Raw genomic sequence first — 27594 nt, 5'->3', positions numbered from 1 at the left:
AGCAGAGTGGCTCAACCAACAGAGACCGGAATGGACAGAAAGCAGGTGCTGGCTCTCGGGTGGAGTTAGGGCAAGGGGTTTGTATTTGGTGAGTACTGTAGGTTCTCTACCTGGAAGTTACGGTTTCTGGCTCACACACTGGCCTTTCCACTCCGGGCAGACGCGATTCTTATATATTTATTATTACTGTGTGTGTATAATGTGTATGTGTGACGTGTGCGTGCGTTCGTATGTGTATATAATGTGTGTGTATGTGTGTGTGTGTGTGTGTGTGTGTGTAATGTGTATGTGAGTGTATGTATGGGTGTGTATGTTTGTGTGTGTGTATATAATGTGTGTATGTGAGTGTATAATGTGTGAGTGTATATATGTGTGTGTGTAAGATGTGTGTATAATGTGTGTGATATCATGTGTGTGTATATATATGTGTATGAGTGTATGTTTAATGTTTGTATGTGTGTGTATATATGATATGTGTGGGCACCTATGGGTGTGCGTGAGTGTGTATAGAATGTGTGTGAGTGTGTGTGAGTTCTGGGGCTCAAACTCAGGGTGACATGCTTGCACAGGAACCCCTTTCACGCACTGCGCTTAGGTGGAGTTGCTAACAGTCTCACAGGCTGTAATGGAGATGGCAAGTTACCCACCTTCGGCACCCACGCACACATTCCAGTTACAATGGCGGAATGGGGGAGGAAATGGAGATCCGCTGCCTGCCGGTGGCAGACATTGACAGCTGTGTGCGAACAGCTCCCACACGTCTTCCAGCGTCTTAGGAGAAGAGCTGGCACACAGCCAGCTGCCCGGCTACACGACACCCGAGTTCCTGAGCTGTAGCACAGCTAGGCGATCAATTTCTTACCAATGGGACAAGAACAAGAGGGATTTCTCACTCATCCCTCTGAGCTAAGACAACAGCAACCGCTGTACAGACGCCACGCCACACATCAGTGCCTCCTCTCCTACTGGTTCGGAACACCCACCCTCCTCTACAGAAATTAAAAAGCCATCCTGTCGTTAGGTTCTGGTTGCTGCGGCAGAAGCTTTTACTGTAGCTAATTGATGCCTTCAGATGTGGCAGCCACTGAAATCCAAACAGCTCATCAACGTCAAAGGCACTGTTCGTAAGCTACCTGGAAATGTCTCAGTGGCACTAACGTAACCTTGCCCTGAGAGCCAGGTGACAGCCAAGAGGCCACAAGAGTCACTAGGCAGTTTTCCACAGTTTGTGGTAGAATTGAGGCTATGGAACGACTTTCCGGTTTAACAATGGCCAATCTTTCATATGTATGTAAAAATTTCAGCTTTTTTTTTTTCTCTCCTGAGAGAGGATCTCAGGTACTCCAGGCTGGTCCCAAACTTGCTCCACAGTCAAGATGACCTTGAACTCCTGAGGCCCCTGCCTCCACCTCCCCAGTTCAAGATTACAGGCACATACCACCATACCTGGCTTATGTGGGGCTGGGGTTTAAACGAAGGTTCATGCCAGACACCCCTGGCCTCATTTTCACAAAGACTTCATAAATACGAAAATCTTTTCCCTACTTGTCAAATACTTCCTGAATGATTCAAGCCTCCTCCGAGGCAGGGAAAAGGCTGGGTAAAGGCTGGGTTTTGCCGCTGATGTAATCTGTAGATGGCGAGGAGACTGTTTGGGAGAAGTTCTGAAGACTCTTAGTCCTTTCACTACGTGGGATTGTTTCCTGTATCTGCCTATCCCAAAGGCACTAAACAAACAAAGAGCCTGTGCAATACCTGACCACACGCTGTCAGGTACGCCCTGCCCACAGCTCTGAAACAGCTCTCCAGCTCTCTGGTAATCTATGCCAGCTCCAAGCACCGGGACAAGCACTGGGCCCACAAGATGCAGGTTCTCTCTTGCTAGGCTCTGACATCAATACTCGGTTCAGTGAAATGACAAGCAAACTTGGAACAAATCAGGGCAAAAGAAGTGCCCCACCCAAGTCCCCAGGGATGCAAAATGCCCAGGAACTCCAGGATGTGAAGATCTGAGAGGCAAACGCAGGTTGAATCTTGTGTGGCTTGCAGAAGAACACCAAGGTTGAGAAATGCTGGAGACCAGCCATCCCCGAACACTGAAGATGGATCAGTCAGGCTGCCAGCTTCTTGGTGGAGAATGTTGCAAATGTAAAGGACGAGATGATGATTCTCTCATATTCTGTTTTATGGGACCTCGGACTAGAGCGAGGGCCACGGGTGTGACCTGGATCTGTGGGGGTGATGCTTCTTGCTGAAGCTTGCTAAACCTCAGTGTTCTCATCACAATGTGTACCTACCTTCTGTGGCCTGCACTCAAGACTAAGATTTAGCCCAACAGTGTCAGGCACATTCGGAGCTCTTCCTCACTGGGAACCATCATTATAAATGGCAGCATTAACATCACCGAAGTCCACCCTGTTTTTGACCCAAGGAAAGAAAGCAAAACTGTAGATTTATTCACACTTAATGGTACCCACTTAGGAATTTGAAGGGGAACCTGAAAGAGAATATAGCACAGGCTTTTCAAAGTTCCCTTGGAGAAACAGGGTATGACTTTACATTGAAAAAAAAAAAATCTCCAAGCAGTCTCTTGGAAATCACTTTATGCCAATGTCTTCTCTGGAAGGACAGACAGCACATGAAATTTACCCGACCAGAGATTGTTTGCTGGAGTTCAGAGGGTACTGAAGTGGGCTGAACACCATCTGGCATCCTTCCCTCAGCAAGAACCAATCAACACGTGAACGTGAGTCCCCTGAACACACGCAGAACTACTCCGTCACCAGGATGACAACCACGGGAACCAGGGACTTAGGAGGTGTAGTTAGCTGGCAATACCCTGCTCTTCCAAAGCCAGCGGTCAACCCTGCTCATCTGGTAAATGCTCCCTTCACTCGGACTCTCACATCGTTTAGAACCCTGTACAAAAGTAACCTGGAAGAGACCTCGTAAATAATTCTGTCTTCCCTCGGAGCCTCCCTCCTCTTTTCACTGCTGTCATTTGGTTGCTCCTAAGTGCTCAGAAGGCTACAGATGGTAAGTAAGGGTGTGAATGCAGATGGAAGAGTAAAACCAGCTTGATCGTGGGCAGGGGTTAATTTTTTTTCTTTTTCTGTTTGCTGTTCTGGGGTCATATCCGGTGCCTCACACATACCAGGTCAACACTCTACCACTGAGTGGTTCATGCTAAGGGATGCTCAGATAAGAAGCAGGTGTGTCTGCGGGGACTCAGGAGACTAAGCGTCCTGGTTGGCTCAGATTGTCAGGTTAACACAACCTGGAGTTATGTGGGGGATGAAGCCCCAACTGAGGAACTGCTGAGATCAGGTTGGCCTATGCACATGTCTGTGAGAGCCTGTCCTGACTATTAAGTGTGGGAGGTCTCCGCCCACGGGGAGACCTCCATTCTCTGGGCAGGTGGTCCTGGGGTGTATAAAAAGCTGAGCATGAGCCAGGGAGTGAGCGGAGTGCAAGCCAGACAGCAGCATCGCTCTGTGGCTCCTGTCTTCAGGTTCCTCCATTAAGTTCCTGTCTGACTCTTCTCAGTGATAAATTGCGACCTGGAAGTGTAAGATGAAATAAGCCCCTTCTTCCTCTTCCATGCTACTGGTTAGACCGTGTAAATAACAGTTACTTCCACTAGTCTGACTGGCACTGTGCAGTCTGCTGAGGGTCTGGAGAGTTGGCTAGAGGGCAGCCAGCTGTCTCTTCTTGAGCTGGGACACCCATTCTTCCTACCCTTGAAGAGCAGGACTCTGGGTTCTCCAGCTTCACAACTCTAACCTTAACACCAGTGACTTTCCCAGCTGTCGGGCCTGCAGATCCCAGCTGCTTTCACCACGCACTTCCCTGTGTACAGGAGCAGACTGCACACTGTAGTTCTGAGGCCCAGTGTGGCACGAGCCGTCCCCCCACCCTGAATCTTTATACACGGAGCCTCTGGTTCCGTTTCCCTGGGCGAGCCTGACTCACGCCGTCAGCAGCAGAGGTGGCTCCACGGTTAGTTGATAAAATTAGCATACAGAATTGCCACACATCCTAACGAGGACTTTCAAGCTTATAACTAAGAGGACAGGAGTGTTTTCCAACTCTCCCGGAAGCCGACAGGATAAATATTCGGAAAGCACAGGGCGTCAATTAACCTCAAGGCCTAACCCGGCCCATGTGCTGGCCCTGGCTGGCACACAAGGCTTTGGATCTGGATGATTTTCCTGGGTGGTCATCGCCTTCTGGCCCCTTTCATGGCTCAGAACGAAGCTCCTTTCAGTGTCTTGTCCACTTCTCCATGAAGGTGGGTGGGACACTGGCGTCCTCTTCTCTCTTGGGCAAGGGTTGGTGGGTGGGGGCCTTCCCCTGTGACAGACTTGTGTGCGTAAAACCCATCCCTTTGGTTCCCTTTGCTCCTCTTAGCGGAGTTGCAGGCTCCTCCCGCTGTGGTTTCTCAGTGGTGGGTGCTCATGGGCCCCTCACCCTGCTGCCTGCCTAGGCACTTTCCCTCCTCTCCAGAGACGGCATAGCTCACCCTTAAAGTAGAAGGCGATGGGGTTTGGTAGCGTAGCAAGAACAGGCCAAGAGAATAAATGCTCAACATGGCTCGGTGAGTAAACACACTTGGATATAAGTTTGATGACCTCAGCAATATTCCGGATCCCTCGGTGGAAAAACGGATGGACTCCTCTGTGTTTTCTTCTGACCTCCCTACAGTCCTACGGTAGCAAGCATGTGCACATACACAATGATAAATCGCTCAAGGGGGGCTGGCTCAGTGACAGCATAGCCAGACCTGGGTTCCAGCACAAAAGCGGGGGTTGAAAAATCTCATCAGTTATTAGGTAATCTATCTCTCGCCTGATAGAAACAGCCCACAGAACACTAATTGGATATTCTAATGAGCTGAACTCCCCCTGATACCTTGAGCGAGCTAGGATAAATTAGGGGTGAATTCAGTGACTGGGGAGGGCAACCATTAGGATTCTCAGTGTGTCTGATAGCATTACACATACAGGAGGAAAGTTGCTTCATTTCTGAGATGTATTGGTTTTGACAGTGGAGAAGAATAACTTGACCCAATGCTGGGGAGACAGAGTTACATGGGCAGGGTCCCCATGAGTTCTAGGCTGGCTGGAGTGGCTAGATCTTGTCCAAACCAAAACAGAATAGACAGATAGGTCTACATCAAGCTAAAGAGCTTGTATGGAGGAAAGGAAACAGTCCATAACGTGAAGAGATGAGCCACAGAATGGGAGAAAATCCCTGCACATTACACATCTGAGGAAGGCTAAGACCCAAAGGAAGCTCATCTATCCCAGTGCACTGAATCACCTCCAGAACAGTAAAGGAGAACAGGCCCCATGAGGAGGGGTGTCAACCAGGCATGTGGAATAGTGTTCCACCCCACATTGGTAATCCACCACAGAAAATTCGAATCACATCACATCACACCCATCTCCGTCTCACTCCACTAAGGATTCTTGTGCAACAGACAAAAGATAAGTCCCAACAAGGACGTGGCAGGGTGTGCGGTGTGGTGAGGGGGACCTTGCTCCTGATCACAGGCAGGGCTGAATCAACACAGAGGAGCCCAGCGGGTATGAGCAAAGACCAGGCCAGGTGCCTGCTTCTGACAGGACGCAGAGAGAGCAGTATGATCGGCAGTCGGTGAGGTGTGTTACTGACCGTTGCTGCGACACAAAAGCATCGTGAGGAATGGATGTTCATTTGGCTTATGGCTTGAGAGGACACGGCCCATCGTGGTGAGGAGGGCCTGCCAATGGGAATGTGAAAATCTGCAGTCGGGAGCAGAGGGAGCTGAGCCCTGCTGCTCCGGGAACTTCCTCCTTGCCCCGTCTGGGACCCTGTTTTACAGGACGGCGCCACCCACATTCACTGTGGATCTCCCTTCTTACACCTCATGTGAGTTATCCTCACACACGTGCTCAGGGGAGTGTCTCCTTGGTGATTCTGAATCCCGTCAAGTTCACAACGAAATTAACCATCACAAAGAACAGGGTGGATGGTCAGTGTCTTTTTAGAGATTGGGGCTCGGAGGCTCAAAGTAAACCCAGATTTTTGCAGACATTCTCCAAGGAGACAGACACAGCTGTATGTTAGTGCAAAGGAAAAGCCCTAACTTGGACAAGCTCCCGGTCCACAGCCAGGCCGGTATAACCCCTCTAAGGACAGCAGAGCTTAAGACAGACAGTGAAGGGTTCCCCAGCCAGGTAAAACGGAAGGAATACAGTGGCACAAGGCACAGTGTGACAAAGCTATGGAAACGGGATACAAATGAGGCAGGTTTTCCCGGCAAGGTGGGTCACAGGGCAGCTGTGGGGACTGGAGGGTGAGGAGCTACTGCAGTGCTCCCGGGAAGAGAGCTGGTGCCCCAAACCAGAGCAAGAGCAGCCGTAGGAGGAAAACACACAAAGAAAGCTAGAGGCATTTCACTCTCAGGATGTAGCTGGGGAAGACGTACCTTCTGATGACTGGAGACCTCTTTCGACGATGCTGACGGAACTCATATGTTTGGACCAAAGTTAGTTTGGGCTTGGGAAACGGGAAATTAGTGAATTGATAGGATCTGTAGACTGTTTCAAAAGGTGTATGTAAATGAGTACAGCTGGGGACTGGATCAATATAGAAATGGAGTAATAAAGCCAGAAGGGACTGTATTGTTTTCAAAGTCTAGTTCACCATTCAAGTGGTCACAAACCACAAAAATCTAATTAAAGAAGGAGAGAGGGGAGGATGAGAATGAAGATGTATAGGAGGTAGAGATTTATGAAACCCTGACGGTAATCAAAATGAAGAAAGCGATTTAGAGTAGCTCCTTAATTAAAGGACAACATTCCAGGCTTTGTTTTTCATTGTTTATCAAACACAGCTAGCTAGTCCTTTCTCTCAGGCAGCAATGTCTAACAGCTTCTGATTATGGCTGCAAACCACATGTAGGGGATCACGAGTCTGTTTTTCCATGGCTAACAGCTCAGTGGTAAGGTGGCCAATTGATCACTCCTTCACACGAGTGACACACGCCTGTCCGCAAACACAGTCACCCACCCCAAGGGCCTGGAAGTGCAAACAGTGACCAAAACGCAAATGCAAATGGGGTTGGTCTCTGGAAGCTATATTTGAGTTTAAAGAAACCACAAAAAGAAGTAAGGGCGAGTTCTTCTGATAATGCAAACGGCATCTACCAGACTGGCCTGCCACAGAGTGGTCAAAGCATCACTTTGTAGTCAACCTTCCTGGAAAGCATTTCCTGGGGAAAATAATAGCAATAGAAGCAATAGGCACGGCAGTGGTGGTACCAAACTATTGGCAGTGGTTTTGCCAATTACTTTATATGGATTTTGTTATTCATTCATCACATTTTAACTGTGATGCGCGGACCAGCTTTCCTGTCAATTTATAGGAGACCACAACGGCCTACTGAGCTTTAGGGCTTTGCTCAGGGCTAGGCAGCTTGAAAGTGGTGGAGTCTCTCCAAGCTCTTGGACTCTTCCCAGTACATTCTACTAAACTTTATTACCCTTTATTATGCTCTACACTTGCCAGAACCTCTCAGTTAACTCTATTGCCCAGACGAGGTGCTAATTAATTAAACTGAGATGTTTCCCTTTCATCTCTTACTGATAATCTTTCCAAAATGCAGCCTACCGGCAAGACAATATACTGAGCACAATTTCGTCTTACTCATCACCAAAAGTCTTCTGTGGAGAAACAGCTTTTGGCTCCCGGGGAAGTCTTTGCCCTGTAATTCTCACTCATCTGTCCCAGGACCAATTTTACGGCAAGCTAAGCTTCGAAGGTTTCTCTCATTACTCGCCCATCCCCCGTCTTGCTGGAATTGCTTTTGCAAAAGAAAAAAAAAAATCACTCCTATCTCTGATCTTTTGCTTCAGCCTCTGGTCTTGTGGTATTTCAGAATCAGACACGCGGCTGGTGTGGTGGGCTCAGGCCCGTCTGGCTAGGTTCATCTGAATTAGGCTCCTCGGAAATCCCTTCTGCAGGATTTCTGAGTAAAAGTGGAAGATAGATGCATGAATGCTCTGGAGGACAAATCGAATTAGCAACCCAATGGAAGGACATTAAACATACACCGAGAGATGATTTCAATATCCAGAGCACTTGTCTTTTATGCTTGGAATGCCGGGCATGTTTTTGTGGCTAACACATCATCATTTGGCTGCTGGCGTCCCTCCTTTGACACAGGACAGCTGCTTGATCTGCAACTGGTCCCCTTTCTCTGGACCTTTTGCAGCTTCTCTAAGAGTTAGGCCAGAAATGTGCTTATCTTTGAATTGAATGGGACCCTGTTCTCACTAGCTGGGCTCTCACAGTGACAAGGTTAAAGGCAGGAGGGACCAACCCAGTTCTGGAATCCTGAGGGTCTGCTCGCACGCATGAGCCCTGGCATGTGCTTATGGAATGTGGTTCTCCTTTACTATCCTCACATGTCTTTACATCCATCTTTCCCTTCCCAAGGGTCGGGTGTCCAGCCCCCGCCTCAGAAGGAAAGACAACAGACTTACACAAATAGTTCAAACATCTCTATGACTATTTAGCTTCTGATCCCTGTATCCTATTACATGTGAGTGCAGCATCTCTATGACTGTGTAGGTTCTAATGCCTGTAGACTATCACATGTGAGTGCAAGCATGACTATGACTGTGTAGGTTCTGATGCATGTAGGCTATCACATGTGAGTACATAGACTCTTCTGTGATCTGCTTCTTTCTTTGAACCTGACTGATACAGACAGACAAGAGGGTTAAAAGCTTGAACCCTCTGAAAGTTTTCCCTTTGAATGACAAGATGTTTGATTATTCATACTCAGAAGGCAGCTTCAGGAAAAGAAGGAAGAAGAATTCGGGGGAAAATGAAAAGGGATCCCGGGTGCAGGAAACAGAACGACAATCCGTGATGGTGTGATATTTGTCTGATTGGTTCCAGGCACATGTCTGGTTCTGGAAATAGGATGATCAATAACAACATTAGATTACATGATCTGAAGGGAAGGAAGACCCTTACAGACCTAGCAATAATAGAATAAGTACTGCATAATTGGCATGAATGAAATGCCAAGGGGACAAGGAGGAGGAAGTCATCAATTTTCTCTGGAAGAGTCAATAAGAGCTCTGCAGACAGCTAGGGTACTGATGCTGCACCATGGAGAACAGATGGTACCACCGATGCTGCACCATGGAGAATGTATGGATTACCTGAGGACAGCGGTTTGAAAGCTTCAGGTGGTACACAATCAGTTGCAGGGGCTACTTGGCCCCAGCCCTGGCCCTGAGGTTCTAGTACAGTGGACTTGGCAGGCTAAGAGTCTGTATTTCAAGTTCCCGGTTAACGTTGATACTACTGGCAGGTGCCCACATTCAGAGCCATAACCACACTAAATAAGGGTTGGAATGAGGTAGCAGGCATTCCAAACAGTTTCCATGGGACTTCAGAGGCTCAATCCGCTGCAGTGAGGCTTGGAAAAAAAGAACTGAGAAAAAGATAACGCAAATGTGACCTGCCTCCCGGAAGGGCCTGGTGTGAATAAAAGGCAAGACACATAACTTCACAGGGAAGAAGTAAAACTGTCCATGGGGGCAATGAGGACTTAAGGGATTGGAGGGCATGGGAATACAGAGGGAGGCACTGGGAAATATGCTCAAAGCACATTATATACTTGCATGAAATGTCCCTATCAAACCCAGCACCGCATACAATGAATATAGGCCCATTAAAAATATTATTATTGGGGCTGGCAAGATGGTTCATTGGTAAAAGTATTTGATGCCAAGTCTGATGATCTGAGTTCAATCCTTGGGATCCATGTGCATGAACATACACACAAACACACAATAGAATTTTAAAATGTTTAAAGCAAAAATTATTAGCCAGGTATGAAGTAGAAGGAGGAGGATCAAGAATTCATGGTTAACCTTGGCTGTATACATGTCAAGTTGCAAGGCTAGCCTGGTCTATATGAGATTTATTTTTAAAAAAAATCAGATTATTTCCACAAAACCCAACCCAGAACATTATTTTAAAAAGGCAAAAAAGACAGATAAAGGGAATGGAGGTCTAAATTAATATTAAAAGAATTTGTTCTTCAAAACATACAGGATTTGATCATACTGTATGGCCATTGGGAAAGCGATGGGAGGCTCAAAGTTGGGAAACCGAGGAACTATACAACAGCTTAAGATGCTGAAGAACACAGCGGAGAGTTAATCAGCCGGAAGAGGGAGGAATCAAATGCCACAAATGCCTACTCTCCATTTCCCTGCTAAGGTAAGGCAAGGCCATCTCTCCTGATGGAGGGATAGAAGTTAGGGTAAGTGAGGGAGACAGGGAGGCATCGGACGAGGCTGCAGTGCTCATCTGAGGCTGGGGTGAGATTATTTATGCTGCTACTTCATAACTGTAATTTTTCTACTGTTACCAATTGCAATGTAGATATCTTGTGTGCAGCCTATCTGACATGTGAGCCCTGTTGGGGTCGAGACCCACATGTTGAGTTGCTCTACGGTGTCCTTGCTCGCCTGGCTCCAACATCCCTGGTTCTTGCAGGGGTTAGTGAGTTTGGCATCCTTAACTGGTATGCATTTCCATATCCACAGGAAAAGTTATCTTTTTTTTTTTTTTGAAAATTATTCCTTAACAAACTTTATGGAAGAGCTCATTTTTAATGTGAAAAACTGCTAGAATATGGAAAAATATGGTAAGCTACCCAAATTATTTTTTGAAGATGGATTACTTCTGATGCCAAAAATCAATAAGCAAACTTCTGAAAACGGAAAACTATATAGACCCATCTTATTCCCAAATAAAAATAAAGGGAACGCTCATAGTTTTAAACTGATGCAGTTTTATATTTCCCCTCCCGTGGTTACTTTCCAAATTTTATTACGGAAAGAAAAAAAAAAAGGAAGGAATATAGTCCATTTTCTGGATGCCTGCCTTAGAAATTTGGCACTTGATTGCCCAGCACACGCTGAAAGTGTACATAGCTACCAGTACACTAAGTAGGTAAGAAGTTGAAGGAAATAGCTCTCCTCCCACACTCCCAAGTCTGCGGGCTGTCTCTGTACCAACAGCCATTGTCTCAATTGCTGCTACAGCACCATCAGTTTCTGGCTATAGCTCTCTGAGCGCTTTTGGGTCTAGCCACACCAGAATCTGAGCAGTTACACTGAGGACTGCACGTTGGGTCAAAACCAAGGTTATTTGTCTAAGGCAATAGGCACAAACCCTTTCTGTTTGAATTGTTTTATCAACTGAATTTTTTTGGCTGCTCTTGAACCAAAATGTGCATTGCTGTAGGCATTGCCAGGCAACTATGATCTTGAATGAAAAAGGGTAGCTAGAGCCAGAACACCAGCCTTAAATAAAATCCTCACTAGTCAATGGCTCTGCATTTTCAGGTGCACTGTCAGTGCCTTTAATCTATCTATCTATCTATCTATCTATCTATCTATCTATCTATCTATCTATTACTTAGGCCTCCCCCATGTTAGGTAATCACTGAGCTGTGGATCTTGAAAGGATAGTTAGCATCTGTGAGATATTTTTACAAAGAACTTGGGCCAGTCATGGCTGTGGATATTCTTAAATTATTCCTGTTTTCAACCTCTCCCCGCCTCTCCTCTCCTCTTCTCTTCCCCTTTCTCTTTTTCCTCCTCCTTTTCTTCCCCTTCTCCCTCTTGATAAGGCCTCATATACCTCAGGCAGGCCTCAGACTTGCCTTGTATTCAAGGATGATCTTGAACTCCTGACTCTTGTTATGTTTCCATCTCCCATGTACTGGGATTACAGATATGCCCCACCATGCCAGGTTTACGCTGTGCTTGGGGCTGAACCCAGGTCTTCATGCATGGTAGACAAACACTGTATTAACTGTTCCATGTCCTTGGCAATGTCATGAAACTTTCATGTTATGAAAACAGACCCCTGGAAACTGCCTTAGCTAAAGAGCATCAATTCCTCACTGATATGGAAGCAGAGTGGGGAGAGGGAGGGCACTCGTTAAGGAGACAGAGAACCAGCGGGGGGGGGATAAGGAAGAGTTATGGGGTGAATATGAGCAAAATACAGTGATATGCATGGAAGAACGTGTAATAAAGGGAACCGTCATTTCCTATACTTACGAAGATTAGTTTCACTAGCTCGAAGAAGGCTGTGGAGATGGCGCAGAGGGTCAGAGAGCGTGCTCTGAGCCCCAGCTCAGCACGACAAACCTGCAGCCTTAGCATGCGAGTGGGGTGGAGTGGGGGCTGCTGGGCTTATTAGCTGCTGGCAGAGCCTGGGGGAGGGGCACACACAGATGGGCTCCAGATTCAATGAAAGATCCTGTCTCAAAGGAATAGGTAGAAAGTGATAGCGGATGACATCCGGCATCTTCCTCTGGCCTACACACACACACACACACACACACACACACACACACACACACACACACGATTGTTAAAAACTCAGTGAAAAATGTCAATTATTACTGTCTGTCCTTAGGGCTGGTGGATATTTTCAGGGTTCCAGAAAGATCTCTTCCCCTTCTGTTGGTGTCTGCGGCTACTGCTGGTCTCTCGGTAAGCGAAAAAGATGCACCAACGGCACAGCTGAAGACGCGCCGATACAGGGGCTGTACAGCGGCCACAGGGCTCGAAGGGAAACTGACAGCAGTGAGTGCTGTCAGCTGCTATTCCCACGCTAGACACACCTCAAGCTCCAAGCTGCCCTGAGCCACTCAGAGCTGACTCAGGCTGAATCAAATGATCCTAATCTGAGTCTATGCCCCAGACCCATGTCAACCCCAGGGCAGAGCAACTTCCGTCAACTGCGCCTTCATCTCGCACCTGCAGAAGCTTTAACTAAAACGCTATTCAATAGGACAAGAGAGCTGGGCAAATCGGTGGGATACAGAACAAACACTCAAAAGTCAATAGCTTTCCTGTATATCAATACTAGCAGTTAGAAGATGTAATAGAAGAAAAAAAAATCCACCTACCACGTGCAAGATGTATGTACAACGTGGAGGACAAACTTTGCTGAAACGCAGAGACAATCCACACAAAAGGAGAGGCAGTGAAGAGCTGCTCAGGTCCGACACACGGGGAGTGCTGCTTCCGGTCACAGAGCGAGTCTCACAGTGCAGTTCCCTGGGCCCCATCCCAACGTACATAATGAGAAGGGAGGGAACCAAGCATGTCTCGGGCCAGGGGTGACAGTATACCCTATAATCACTGCAGTGGGGTGGCTGAGGCTGGAACACGTTAGTTAGAAGCTAGCCTGGGCTACATAGCAATGCTTTGTCCAAACAAAACCGGAAGGAGGAGGTGAAAAACCATCAAACCCTGAAAATAAAGGTGTGTGTGGATGGGACACACACACACACACACACACACACACACACACACACACACACACGCTTTGACATACAACACACCTACTGTGTGATGCTAGCACACATGCGGCTTAAGCTAGCATAACTTCCCCCACTCAGGTTTCATAAAAGCCCACAAAGGGAGCGGCCCCCCACACGTTAAATATAAAAAATATAAAGTGTACCATAAACGTCAGCAATAAAAGTAACGTTGTCCTGCACACAAACCAACAAATCAACAGAGCGGAAAACAGCCCTGAGACAAACTCCTCTCTTCAGCTGCAGGAGTAAAATGCTTTGTGTCCGTTACACCCTCACAGGAAACTGCTGCATCTCTGCCCAACAGATTGGGAGAGTTTGCTGTGAATGGTCTGAAGCCGCAGGGCATAGAAGCAGTTTAGGTGTGTGGCCACGCGTACCTCTCAGGAGGAAGATGCAAGCCACAGTGAGCAGAGGCCTCACAAGCCCAAGCTGGGAGACCCCCGGGATGAAAAGGTCTGAGATGGTATCTGTAAGCGTTTCCAGGTCAACGTAAGGAAACGCAGCCACCGACCCGGACCTGGGTCGCTTCTCAAGCGCAGACGACCCACAAGCCTACAGCAACGTTTAGAAGAGGGTTTCTCAGTACAGCCGCTGCTGAGCTCTTGTGCTGCTAACTCCTGGTTGTGGAGGGACTGGGCTGTGAATGGTGAGGTTTTCCGCCGCGCCACCAGCTCTACCTGTTGAATCCTGACAGTATTCCCCTCCAGCTGTATCAACAGAAATACTTACTGATACTGCTACAGCTCCTGAGGCAGGGGAGATAAAAATTACCAGTAGCTGAAAACAAGGGTTTTTTGTTTTGTTTTGTTTTTTAAGGAATCAAAGAATATAGCAATCATTCAATATATGTGCTGGGAAAAGAAATTTTAAAATGAGAAAGATAACTGTTCACTCAGATCCTGGTGTATTTATTTTCTTTTTATGTGCATGGGTGTTTTCCCTGTAGGTATGCATGCTCTGCCTGTGAGCACAGTGCTCACGGAGGTCAGCGGAAGCCAGCGAGGCTCTGGGAGTCCTTGGAACTGGAGTTTCAGATGGTCGTTGGTCACCGTGGGTTCGGGGAACCAAACCCGGGTTCTGAGCAGGAGCAGCAAGTACCCTTAACCCCTGAGCCATCTCTCCAGCCCCTAGAAAGTATTTCCTTAAATTTAAAATATAGGAAGAAATCACAAATGAACACTGATAGTTTTGGGAAAATTAAAAAGTAAGTGATACTCTGTGAGAATTTTTATAGACAGCATGAGAAAGGATGAGGGTGTTTCTATGTAACGACAAACAGAGATTCCGGGGAGAGAAACAAATGTCTGGAGCTGTGTACAGGAATCTCTGCTGAACTCAGCAAAGCTTTCTCCTCCCCAGCCACGTCTGTCCAAGAGGTAAAGATCTAAAAATAGATACTTAATGCAAGGAAGAGTGTAGGCAAATGGGGGTAATCTATACCACTGAAGACAAAGGAGACAGGCCTCAGTGTAGCCTTTGGAAAACAAGTGGCAAATGGAATCAAGAGACTTAAGAAATCGGTCCCCTAACACAAATTTATAGTAGCGCTGAATCTGGCCACCATCAAAAAGTTATGTCCCAGTCTTGATCCCAGTTTCCTGTGAATGCAACTACTTGAAAACAGGGCCTTTGCAGAGGCGGGTGCTGACAATCTCCAAGTCATCGCAGATTCACAGTGTGTGGCTGGCATCCTTGTGAAGGGATGGGAGGATGCAGACACAAAGACAACAACCACAGACAGCTGTGACGGTGCCATGCACCACAGAGGCCGGAAGCTAGCAGAGGCAAGAGGGAGCAGGAGCCTTTGAAGGGCCAGCAACTTAATTTTGATTTCTGGTGTCCAGAGCTATGAGAGAATGAGCCCATGCTGATTTTTGTTTTCTTCTGTTTTGCTCCTGCTGTCTTAAGCCACCATGTTTGTGGCCATTCACTGAGGTCTCGGAAACACACATGACGGAAATGACAAGAGGTAGGAACAAAAGTTTATACATACACGTACTCACACCTGCATTCATGGTGACGCTGAACAGCAAAACCTTGAAGCAACAAAAATACAGGGTTTAAAGGGTTGAAAAGATGGCTCAGCAAGTAAAGGTGTTTTCTGCCAAAGCTGATGAGCCCTGTTCAATCCTTCTGCAAATTGTCCTCACATCTTCCATCCCACACAATAAATAAGTGAAAATGTAATGTATATGTTTTAAAACTGTAATGATTAAGTTATAAGGAACCCATGGTATATTTTGCAACCATTAACTATGTCTTGAAGAATAAACCATCTGAAGATTCTTATAGCATCCAGACAGAAAATTCAGGACATGAAAGTACGGGTACATGTGATTCCCAAGGGCAATTGCATGTAATAGACATGTTTACTGCTCTTGTGAGACCAACATGGGGGAAATTCCAAACCGGATACAACACATGACGTCAACAAGCACTAAAATATGCACGCCTCTTGTCCTACATATTCAGAAGGGCAAGGCGGGAGGATGGCCAGGGCTCAGAAGTTCAAGGCCAGCCTGGCAACATAGCCAGACTGAGTCTCAAAATCAGCCTCCTGACCTGAAAGAGTTTATTGTGAGAAACATAAAAGATTTCATCGACATAACGCATTCAGGAGTCAAAGATGAGGTCCACGGATGTGGATAGATGTTTAATAAAACTGTTCACCCCTGAAAAATTATCTAGGAAAGCTACGAGCAGATGGATCCTATGATCTCCCTCCACCCTCTCTCTATCTGCCAATATTATTCTTTGGTATAAGAAGGGAGCTTTCTCCATAAGCAGCTAGAGTGAATTAATACTGTTGTGTGAACTAACATTGTTCAAGAAAGAGATAGAAATAAAGACATAGGGAAATAGGAGTGTTAGAAAAAAAAGTGAGTCTAGAGAATGAACTAAAATATTACAGAAGTTAATGAGCATTCACATAAAGGGTTAGAGAAAGCACAGAGATGCAAGCGTCTAAGAATCATACAGAAAAAAAAGAAATAATATAAATGTGTAATAACCACAACCCCCTTTAAATATCTGGGCCTATCTACTGTAGGAATAGACGAGACATGACTCTACAGACAGTGAGGCTCAGAAAATCAATGAAGAGAAAAAAACCTCGGGAGATTAATTTGGAATTGATGTTACCTCTATCAGTGATCTGGAGTACCTGTTTTAAGACAACCCTACACAGGAAATTTCCAACTAAGCCACTTTTAAAATCTTTTAAACCTACTTAATAATCTTGAAAGTTAGTTCTATTAGGAGATTCAAAACTAAGCCCTGCAATGTCCCCACCTGTTATCTTAATTAGCATTTCATCACTAAGGAGGCTTCCTTTCACACACTATTGTTACCATGATTGTGTTTGTTCCTTATTCTCTTCAGCTCAGCTCACTTCCTATGGGGAAAGACAAGCCTTTGTACAGTGTTATAGTCATTTAAGGAAACACCAGTAAAGCCTTCTAATTTAACATTATACCGCATACATATCTTACACTCATTTATCTAAGTGTGTGTGTGTGCGTGCACGTGGAGATCAGAGGACAACTTTTGGGAGTTGGTCCTCTCAGATCATCAGGCTTGGTGGCCTTTGACCACTGAGCCATGTCCCCAGCCCATTAAATTATATTTTTCTCTTGACATAAAGGTAAGTTGTTTTCTTGTCTGCCAAGTAGAAGCTGTACGTATTTACTTTTTCTTGATGTTTTAACGTGAGAACACACTTAGGAGGGGCGAAGTGAAGCCGGTTAACGTATGGAGCTTCACTCGCTCTTGTTTCTGGTGAGAACACTTAAAGTTCATCTTGTAGCAATTTTAAAAATATGTGATATCACCGTCGATGCAAATCACCGTGATGAACAATAAACACCTTGAACTTAGTCTTCCACGATAGCAGACAGGGTGCCTTACATTCTAGCTGTCTGAGGTTAGGCGGCTGATGTCATCATGGCACACTCCAATTCATTTACTTTTGAAGAGTAGATTGATGAACCTACCTCAAATATTTGCACGTGTGCGCAGTCACGCCATTTAGCAAGCTCAGTGTTGGCGCACACTAGGAACTTAATAGGTACGAGTGACAAACTTCTAGTTCTCCGTACAAAGTTTGCCCGCACAGTTAACCCTCATCTGAGTCAAAGTCGTACTACCATTAGCTCACAGGGGCCCCACAGCTGTCTGCTGAGCTACACTTTCTTAGAGGAGGGGATATTTCCTTCTCCCACACGTCCACACAGTGCCTAATATAGTCTACTCACGGATTTGTTACCCACTAGGAAAGAATAGGAGGACAGAGGAGGAGAAGGGAGAAAAGACTTAAGGAGACATGCTCAGCACACTATAGCTGCAAAATTATATTTCATTATGTCTTAAATTTAATAAAATCTTAGTATTTGAGAGATGCTTAAATTAGCAAAGAAAGGCAAAACGACAGGCACAAACCAGACCAAATCAGCAAAGAGCCTGCAGTAGACCACAAATCACTCTGTCTACATTCACATAATTCCCACAAGACACTTAAATGCTTTCCGTGTTCTGGCTGCTCACCTTACAGTGCAGCTATGAGATGATAGTGAAGAAACGTATGTGCACTGGAATGGGCGGAGTCTCATGTATTTAAAAGTACAGACAGACACACAGCAACAGCACCGACATCGTTTGCTCTGTACTACTCTTTAAAAAGCCCATTCTGAGAGCTGAGGGGGACGAAGTGTGTGACACACCCGCACACTCTAATGGGCATTCCTTTTCTTCAAAGCCGGAGTAACTTCATTTTAAATGCGACGTATTTACTCAGTGCAGCATTCCTCAGTTTTACAGAGGTGGCGGCCCTCACATGAGGCAGCATGGCTAAACCACAGGACCCTAAGACGGTTACAGTTGGGAGATCATGCTAAGTGAGCGCACCACCTATGAGCAGACAAGCTGAGTGAGATGTGCGCACTCTACAGCCATGGTGCTAAGCAGGGGCGGGGGGGGAGAGAGGGAGGAGAGAGAGAGAGAGAGAGAGAGAGAGAGAGAGAGAGAGAGAGAGAAGGGCACCGCACTTCACTTGAAGTACATATACTTGTACCAGCATTTCAATGGCAATAGAGTATTCCACTGCAGAGATCTACCTGGTCTAAGATGGGCTCTCCTTAGTCTGCTGCAGAGCCAGTGCCTCTCTGCTCCTGACGTCCCTGACTCTTGTGTGGCCGTGTACCTCTCTTCTTCTTTATTGACACCGTCCCATCGGTCACACACCTGTCTATAGGCCAGTCTTAGGAAGTGATTTTTCTCAACTGAGAGTCCCTTTTCTCAAATGACTCCAGCAGCTTGTGTCAAAGGTGACAAAGGATCAATTGTTGGTTAACTTTATACCAACTTTCTCTCTCTCTCTCTCTTTTTAAGCTTTAATCATGAATCTTTTTTTTAATTATAGAAGCCATTTTCTTTTTACCCCACTTATTCTTCTCTCCTACATCCCAATAACAGTGTCCCATCCTTCCACTCCCCTCATCCCCCTATCCTTCACTTCTTCTCTCCCTCAGATCCGCTGCTGCTCCGTTTCCCTTCAGAAAAAAAAATCAGGCCTCCCAGAGATATCAACCAAATACAGCATAACAAGATGCAGCAAGACTAGGCACAAACCCTCACCTCAGGGCTACATGAGAAAACCCATAGAAGGAAGAGGGTTCCAAGAGCAGACAAAACAGTCAGACACTCCCATTCCTACTGTTAGGAGTCCCACAAACACTCCATGCTAAACGACCACAACATATATGCAGAGGACCTAGCACAGCCCCGTGCAGACTCCATGGTTGCTGCTTCAGACTCTCTGCACCCCTATGAACCCTGCTTAGTTGAGTCTGTGAGCTGTGTTCTCCTGGTGTCCTCGAACCCTCTAGCTCCTACAGTTCTTCCTCACTTGAGCAAACTGGCACTTCGACACTATAGGGTAAGTGATCCTTTGTTGCTATGGCCACTTGATGGAGAAAATGGCCTGGACTCTTAACACCATGGACTTGTCTTTCTGAATAAGGTAAGATGGGCTCCACTGGCCTTCATGTGTTCATTTCCGGCCACTGGCCATAGGCACACTCTGCGGTGTGTGCCCTGAGGGAACAATGGCACACAGACTGCTTGACTGCCTCTGGTTCTGCCTAACTAGCCAAACTTGAAAGCATGGTGTCCGTAACCTCCCCCCCCCACCCCTGCGAGGTTCTGACTTAACTGTTTGAGGGTGAACTTGATCATTCTCCTCAGATGATTTTACTATGCAGCCAGGCTAGGAACCTGGGCTCCTGGGTCGCCTGCCCAGCTTCATGGGGGTGGCGCTGTCCAAGGTAGCAGTTCTTTAAGAACTTTATCAGTCATGGGCAGTGAACGGAAGGATGCTGCACCTCAGACAGCACAAGAAGGCAAGTCGCATGCCAACTAAATCTAAAGCCGTGTACAGCTGGCAAAATTTAATCAAAATTAAAAATCCGGCCCACAACAGGCCTGACACTAGATACCGTTAGCTCTGGGGGCCAAATATTCACTGAGCCCGCTATCCAACTCTTTGCTTCTAAGGTATACAAGCAGGCCAGGCAACACAGGAGCAGAAGTGTGGTTATGTCTAGTAAAACTTTATAGCATTTTTCTGGCCTCTGCCGTTAGATAGTCAAATGCCCTAAGATAAAACTAAATTGCAGAATATAACTTTCAAACTCAGAGACAATGATTTAATTGGGAGGAGAAGGGAATCATGCAAGCAGAGACTGAGGCGGAAGTGGGAATCATGCTAAGACAGCCTGGATCAACAGTATGTCAAGAATTCGTGTAAAACAGCCATGGTCTGAAAGCGTGAGACACCTCCCCATTCCGTGGTGACTGCTCTTGTGCCAAGACTCCAAGGCATAAATTGTGTGACTTCCAAAGGCTTTGTCTATCCTTTGGACACCCTACCAGGAAACCATCACCATCTACAACAATTCTCTTTAGTTTTCCATGTGGAAAAAAATATTTAAGAGCTGTGCTATTAATAAGAGGGAAGTGCTAGGGAGGGAAGGAGGTATCCTGAGGGACAGGCTGACAGCTTGATCAGTACAGCACCTTTTGTGGAAGCTGAGGACCCGAGTTCAGATCCTCTGCGCCCATGGAAAAGCCAGGCAGGCTTTTCCATCTGTAGCTCCAGGGCTTGAAGAGGAGAGGTGGGAGGATTCCTGCAGCCTGCAGTCTAGCTGGACTAATCTAAGGGTGAATTTTGGGTTCGGTGAGAGACCTTGCTTCAAAAACCAAACTGAAGGACAATTGAAGAAGATGGCTGACATTGACCTCTGGGCTCCACATGCTTGCACGAATATACAATCATACACCCCACATCCTCCCACAAATAGTTATCCTCACTGACCCAGGGAGTGTGCTACAAGCATCGCTAGAGCTAGTAAGAAGTCACATTTCTGAACTGTCTGGATTTGCAAGCAGACACTGATGTGGTCAAGTGGCTTGATCTTAAAAAAAAAAAAAAAAAAAGAATGACAACTTGACCCCTTGTATCACAGCTGTGACTGCTCTGCAGTTCAGTTGGCGGAGAAATTCCCCGTCAGTTCCACATGCCTAGATATACAATCAAGATTATGGTATGAAGTGGCAACCCGCTCCTCTCCACGTGAATCAATTTTTATGCCACACAGAAGCCGAAATTAAAAGGGAGAAATACCAATCAAAATGTCATAGGGAAGATAATCATCTTTTTAAAAGACCAATTGCATTAGCTGCTAAGGTTACGGGGATATAAATACGATCCTCGCAGACACTGTGCTGTCACTGACAAGAACGGTAAAACGTTACACTTTTGAAGGGTAGGGCGTGTGGGAACGTGGTGTCATAAAAGAAGAGAACTTGTTTCCCTGCCTTACCATCCCACTCCTGCTGTGCCTTCACATTTCTGTATAAGCTGCTTACTCTTGGGGAAACTGGGGTCATATGTTTCTAAGATAAGCTTCTCCTAGGAACGCTAAGAGAGCTACATGAGCAGATGGAGTCACATTTTAATAAACAAACACGCCTAGGTTCACCTAAAACGAACACTTCCACTTATGTTGTTTAACAGCGGTATCACCATTTTACTTGTTTATTTCACGTGTGTGAGCGTTTTGCCCGGGTATACACCAGGTACAACAAGTGCTCTAAACCACCGAGTCATCTCTCCAGCCCAAAATCACCCACCATTTCTTAACTAGTCTGTTCCCTCATGAATTGACAGGAGAAAAACAGTTTGAAAGACTCATACTGACTAGTACAGCTCTCCAGAGCGTAACACCCACTTTAGCTACAGGCAGCCAATTTTAACTTATGTTTTAAAATGTCCAATTAATGCCATTTAAAACATTTCTTTGTCAGCCAAGCCATCACAAACATGAAAAACAAAACAGAATAAATCTAATTAAAATGTTTAATTTTGTCATGTGCCTGTAATCTCAGCATATGGGAAGAGGATCTGGAATTCTGGGTTGTCTTTTGGTATTAATATATGAAGAATTTAAGGGAAATGGAAGAAGAGTGGATCTGGGGGAAATGGAAGTGGGTGAGGGGCAACTGGGAGGAGTGGAGCGAGGGGAAACAGGTCAGGATGTGACTATGAGAGAATAATAATAATGTACATAATATGTTCAAAGCCAGCCTGGGCTACATGAGACTGTCTGAAAAACACACAATTTAAAAAAAAAATATTTAATAAGGGGTTATGGAGATGGCGCAGTCTCCTGCACGTCTGATGGAAAGCAGGCTATATTCCTAAGCTCTGTTTGGAGACACTTAGGTTTAGCCAGTTGATCATCATGGTCGTTCATAACGAACACTTCAGAGTAAGACAACACCATTCCAACTAGAGGCTAATTTCCTCAATTGCCACAGTTAAGCATGATTACACTTTAGGCATTGTCTACACGGCTTCAGTGTGTGTGTGTTTAAAGACAATTCTTCAAGCCTCTTTCTATTCTACAGGCAGAGTCTAGATCACTGTCCACAGAGACAGAGAAATTTGGAGCCTTGAACGAAGTCCGGACTTTTAACAGAAGGAAACGGCATGACGGTGGCAGGCTTCAGCCTCTCCTAATTCTACGCGGCGGGGTCTCTGTATAAGCGATCACTGGTCTCTTGGAAAACCGGAATCTGCTTCTAGATGACAGTAGGAGAAAAAGGACTTCCAGGCTCAATGTTAAGACCCCCCTCAGACACTGACTTTCATTTTCGTGCATATTTATATCGAGCTGTACTTTGAGCTGTGGTGCTGGGGTCAAACCCGGGGCCAACAGGAGGTAAGCTTACCCCTGGGCTATCCTCCCACTTGCTTCCCATCTGCTATGTTAGGAAATGGGCAGAGGCATTCAGAGGTAAGGAGTGACTCTGAAAAGAAAACGTGGGTGACTGTACCCAGCATGGGCCTCGGATGGACCTGTTTGCTCTGAGTACTCATTGTTTGCCTGCTGCAAACCAGAATGCAGAAGTTAGGGCGTGCTGGCGGGGAAGAAAACACGTCTGGAGCTGTAACTTGCAGTCAGCCTCCAGGATGCTCAGACTCTTCAGGCACGGGCAGCCTCACCTCAGGAAGGGCACTAAGCTCAGAGACCACCGGCTGCCAGGCCTCTCAAGGCTACCATAGCCTTGAGCTATGGTGACCCGCCTCTTGCCGCCAGGCTGTAGCTCATGCAGAAAAATCACTGCTGCTGGCTCACATCTGCACACGCGCAATGGTGCATACTGTCTGAGTGTCACAAGTCGGCAGTGTCCACGTATGTATGTGACACGATCACATATGGGGAGTAGGGTGACTGGACATATGGTCTGTCTCCAAACTCACTGCCTTCACCAACAAATGAGATGGAGATACTGTGGGAAAACAGGACTCCTCCATCAAAGGAAAACCAGAGCTCACAAGGGGCCCTCGGCAAAGAGTAATCGCTAAGGTATAGGTGATTGCTAGCAACTACACAGGTCTTCAATCAGTGTTTCTCAAAGGGGTCCCGAGATGGGAGTCACGGGCAGGACTCTGTATCTGAACCAGGACACACCCATCCACTACAACGACTACAAACAATGAACAGGCACAAACCGTGTTGCACAGATGAACTAGGCCATGGAGTGAAGAGTGCTCAAGCCACTTCTGCCCGATTCCCAATTCCTTGTGACCTGGTCATTACTATCTATCAAGGAAACAAAAACTTTCACAGAGGACAGCGCACAGACAACTTTAGGGTTCTGTTTCAGAAGGAAAATGGTGACCCTCATCTGGAAATTGATTTTAAGACCTGAGACAAGCAGTTTGAAAAATACTGTGATGTGTGAAAACACCAACAAAGTAGTTGTTCTAGTTTAAAGCTAAATAAACATGGTTCTTCATCTCAGAGGCTTTGGTGTGGTGTTGCGACTATTTGAAACATTTACTATAGTTATAGAAGCACCCCATTACCTGTGGAACAGCACCCCATTGCCTGTGGAACAGCCACTGGAACACTGCCCTTGTAGACTGTTAGTACCTTCAAGGCACAAATACCTTAGGGTTATTTTAGCCTAACTCTAATATATCCTGACATATTCAACAATTTCCAATAACTGACCGAAGGGTAGTCTCTCCAAGAGACCTGGAACCCCTTAGGTCTCCCCTATAGACAGCCTTTTAGGCTCTGGGCAGGGTGAGGGTCACTCATTCAAGAAACGTGAGAAGCGATACCTTGTGAAATCATCTAATTTAAAAAAAGCGTGCTTTCTCCACTATCAAAATGATGGTTTTAATCAAAGCAAGTTCGTTTTAAAATGGAAGCCATCCAGCAGAAGCTAAATCAAATCCCACTTTACTAAAAATGATAGTAGCTGGTATTTTAAGTGGATTTGATAAACCCTATGGGCAGTGTGAAGCAAGCAAGGATAGAGGTGTCCAGATTGAAGCTCCAGAGGAGGACACCAGACATGAAGGGCTGTCAAGTAGGCTTCAGCCCTCAACTCCTCTGTGTTGCCACTTTTCTCTGGGCTGACTTTACGAGAGGAAAGGAACAATCAGGCATAACCACAGTCTTTCCTCCATTTCCCCAAATCTCTCCTCCTTGGCTTGAAAACTTACCAAGCGCAGAAGCCGACTCTGAGAATGAATCATCTGCAAAGTGCGCGGGAGCGAGCCTTGTTCCTTTGTGAGTGCCCACCCAGACATGATTCCAAACAGCTTGGGGTGATGCTTACGTCTGTGACTGGCAGAGGCAGAAGCTGAAAAAGCCAACTGTCCTTGGAGCAGAAACGAAATCCAGCATAAATGCAAGCGCTTTTTCATAAAACAGGATTCTCAAGTTAAATCTTAATTCCCAGCAGTACAGTGCAGATTTCTCCTTCTTCCCAATTAAGGGATAATTGCCATCAAATGTATGCCTATTGGAAATGAGTGGTGGGAATTCAGAGTTGCACTGTCTAATATGGTAGCCACTATCCCTATGTGGCAATTTCAGTTAATTAAAGTGAAATAAATTTAAAATCTGTTCCACAGTCAGACTGGCCACATTTCAACAGCCATGTGTGGCTTATGGTTATCATATAAGATAGATTTACAGAATAGTCCCATCAATGTAAAAAGTTATACTTGGTAGTACTGAGCTACAAGAGGCTCTAGGTAGAGGTTAAATGAGAAACTGTTCATTTCTTCCTTGGTAGAAGAGCTCCGTACCCTGCCTAACCTACTATAGCTGGCGAGACTAGAAAAACATGGGGCTGGATGGGGCAGCAAATGCCAAAAAACTCATCATCTTCTACCATTTCAACCGCCCTGTCTGAAATCTCTTTGTATTAAGTATGTCCACTTCGGGCGCAGGCCTAGAAAGTGCTTGGTGTGCAAACACTGGGACCTGAGCTTGGACTCTCTGGTAGCCATGTCAAAAGGGGGGATACAAAGTGATTAACGTGTAATTAATAAAAAATTATTTTTAAAAGAAGATGGCCATGGTGTTGGGTACTACAACCCCAGCGGCTGGTGGGGAGGGGGGCCGGTAGGCCTTTTGAAACTCACTGGCCCAGACAGCCTAACTGAATCAAGGAATTTCATTTTCGGTGAGAGACCCTATCTCAATAAATTAATTAATTAATTAATAAAGGTGGAGGGGCTGGAGGGATGGCTCAGCGGTTAAGAGCACTGGTTGCTCTTCCAGAGGACATGGGTTTCAACTCTCAGCACCCACATGGCAGTTTAGAACTGTCTGTAACGCCAAGATCTGTCACCCTCACACAGACATACATACCGGCCAAACACCAATGCACCCAAAAATAAATAAATAATTTCAAAAAATAAAGGCGGAGGGAGATTAAGGAAAGGCCTGCGATGTTGGCCTCAGGCCTCCACACACGCATGCATGGCAACACACACACACTCATACCCAGCACACACACTGATATGATAACCACAGCCACCTGGGCCTGGCAGGGACCTCGTTCCTCCTGAGTCCTGAGTCCTGCGCTCCACATTCTTTCAGGAAGAGTTACCTCCTCAGTGTTGTTTCGCTTAATCGGCCACTGAAATGGTCCCAAAGGGCCAGACTACGGCGACACAAACGACTAAGGCTGCAGGGGCCAGCTGCCCTTCCCTCCCAGATTGCCTGCTCATCCGGCCACGGACTACAGAGGTGCTGGCCGCAAGATGAAGTGCCTCGCTCTCGACCGCAGTCAAAAGCAGCACAACTGAACACAGAAGTCCAAAGTAACAAAGGTAGAAGTAACAAAGGCACTAGAGAGCATGAGGGTGCTTGTGAAAAATGACAGCCTCCACAGCAAAGCACCGCCCTCACAAAGCAGTTGACAAGAAGCTCCCACTAAGCAACTGCCACCAAGACATTATAATGTAAATTCAAATAAGCCAAACAGACTTCACTCAGCTAGCTGCGCATGATAGTAAGCATGCCTTTTCACACAGTTTATTTTTGCCCACTAGCGGAACTTTTTGCCCCTTTATTTACTATGTCCAGTTTGTGAGCTTCCAACCCGGGAGGCTCACAAAACGTTGACGTAGTTTATACAGCAAGAGCAAACGGTTAACCTTCTCATGCGAAGGCCATGGAGATGGATGTCACACTTCTGGTGCATTAGGAGGTTGCAGCTGCCGGGTGGTGGCTGCGCACACCTTTAATTCCAGCACCTAGAGGCAGAGGCGGGTGGATCTCTGAGAGTTCAAGGCCAGCCTGATCTACATGGTAAGTTCCAAGACAGCTGGAGCTACAGAATAGAGAGAAACTGTCTCAGCGGGTGGGGAGGGAGGGAGACAGACAGAAAGAGGCAGAGAGACAGAGCAGACAGACAGACACAGACACACAGAGAGAAAAAGAGAAATGTGGGGGGGAATAGCTATGATTAATATCGGCAACATGGCGCTCTCCAGGACACGTGTAAGAAAAAGTTAGGCATCTGATACATTAAAGTTGAGCATGTAAAATTATTCACTGTGCATCCACTGCGTGGATGCGACTAACGGTTTATCCCCAACGTGGGAAACTTCACTCGAGCGCAACTTCTTAACTGCTACCGTGGACTTGACACATTCATAGTCGCCGAACCTTTTATTAACTGCAGCCCAGAATGGAGTCACACAGTCGTGCATTATTAAAATCTGACTTCGAGTCAAGCCAGCAATTGAAGAAACAGAAACTGACATTGCCCTTTCGGCCGTGTTACTGGAATAGATCTAAGAAGCGCTTTTTAATCTATCAGTGTTTTTGGGTTTCCTGACAGGACCAGGCATGGAGGAGGTCAGCCTGGAATCGCCCAGGGAGATGCGCCGGCTTCCGTCCCACCTGGGCTGTGCTCTCACACTGGCAACCCCAACCCTGGCTCAGCCCTGAAAGCCCTGGCCGGAATAACCGCGACCAAAAGGCCAGCAAAGTGCTTTGGGTATAACCGAGTGCCGCGGGGGTAGGGGTGGATGGCGAGGGATGGGGGGTGGGGGGAGACAGGACTCCGTGAAGGCTCGCTCCATAACCCAAGGATAACCGGAACGCCTCGCGCACCGCGACCCGCACCCCCGCCCACGCTCAGCCCGAGCTCCCCGGGTCCTTCCCCGGGAACGCGTGGCCAGGCAAGGGCGAGCGCGGGGCTGCGCGCAGGGCACCGCAAGTTAGCGCCCGGGGCGGGCCGGCGGCCGGGGACCCCACCCGGGGCGCGGCCGCGGCGGTGGGACACCTGTCACCGGG

At 46.6% G+C, this 27594-nt stretch overlaps 1 protein-coding gene across 2 annotated transcripts in view; it reads right to left on the bottom strand.

The window, feature by feature from the left end:
- The window catches only part of Tmem150c (transmembrane protein 150C), a 60382-nt gene that overhangs the window by 31961 nt on the left and 827 nt on the right, over nucleotides 1-27594 (bottom strand). The window lies entirely within an intron of this gene.

This window comes from Psammomys obesus, unplaced genomic scaffold (assembly GCF_907164565.1).
Source record: "Psammomys obesus unplaced genomic scaffold, mPsaObe1.curated_primary_1811, whole genome shotgun sequence".
NCBI lineage: Eukaryota > Metazoa > Chordata > Mammalia > Rodentia > Muridae > Psammomys > Psammomys obesus.
The sequence above is the reverse complement of the archived record's forward strand: the minus strand, read 5'-3'. Positions and strand labels throughout refer to the sequence as shown.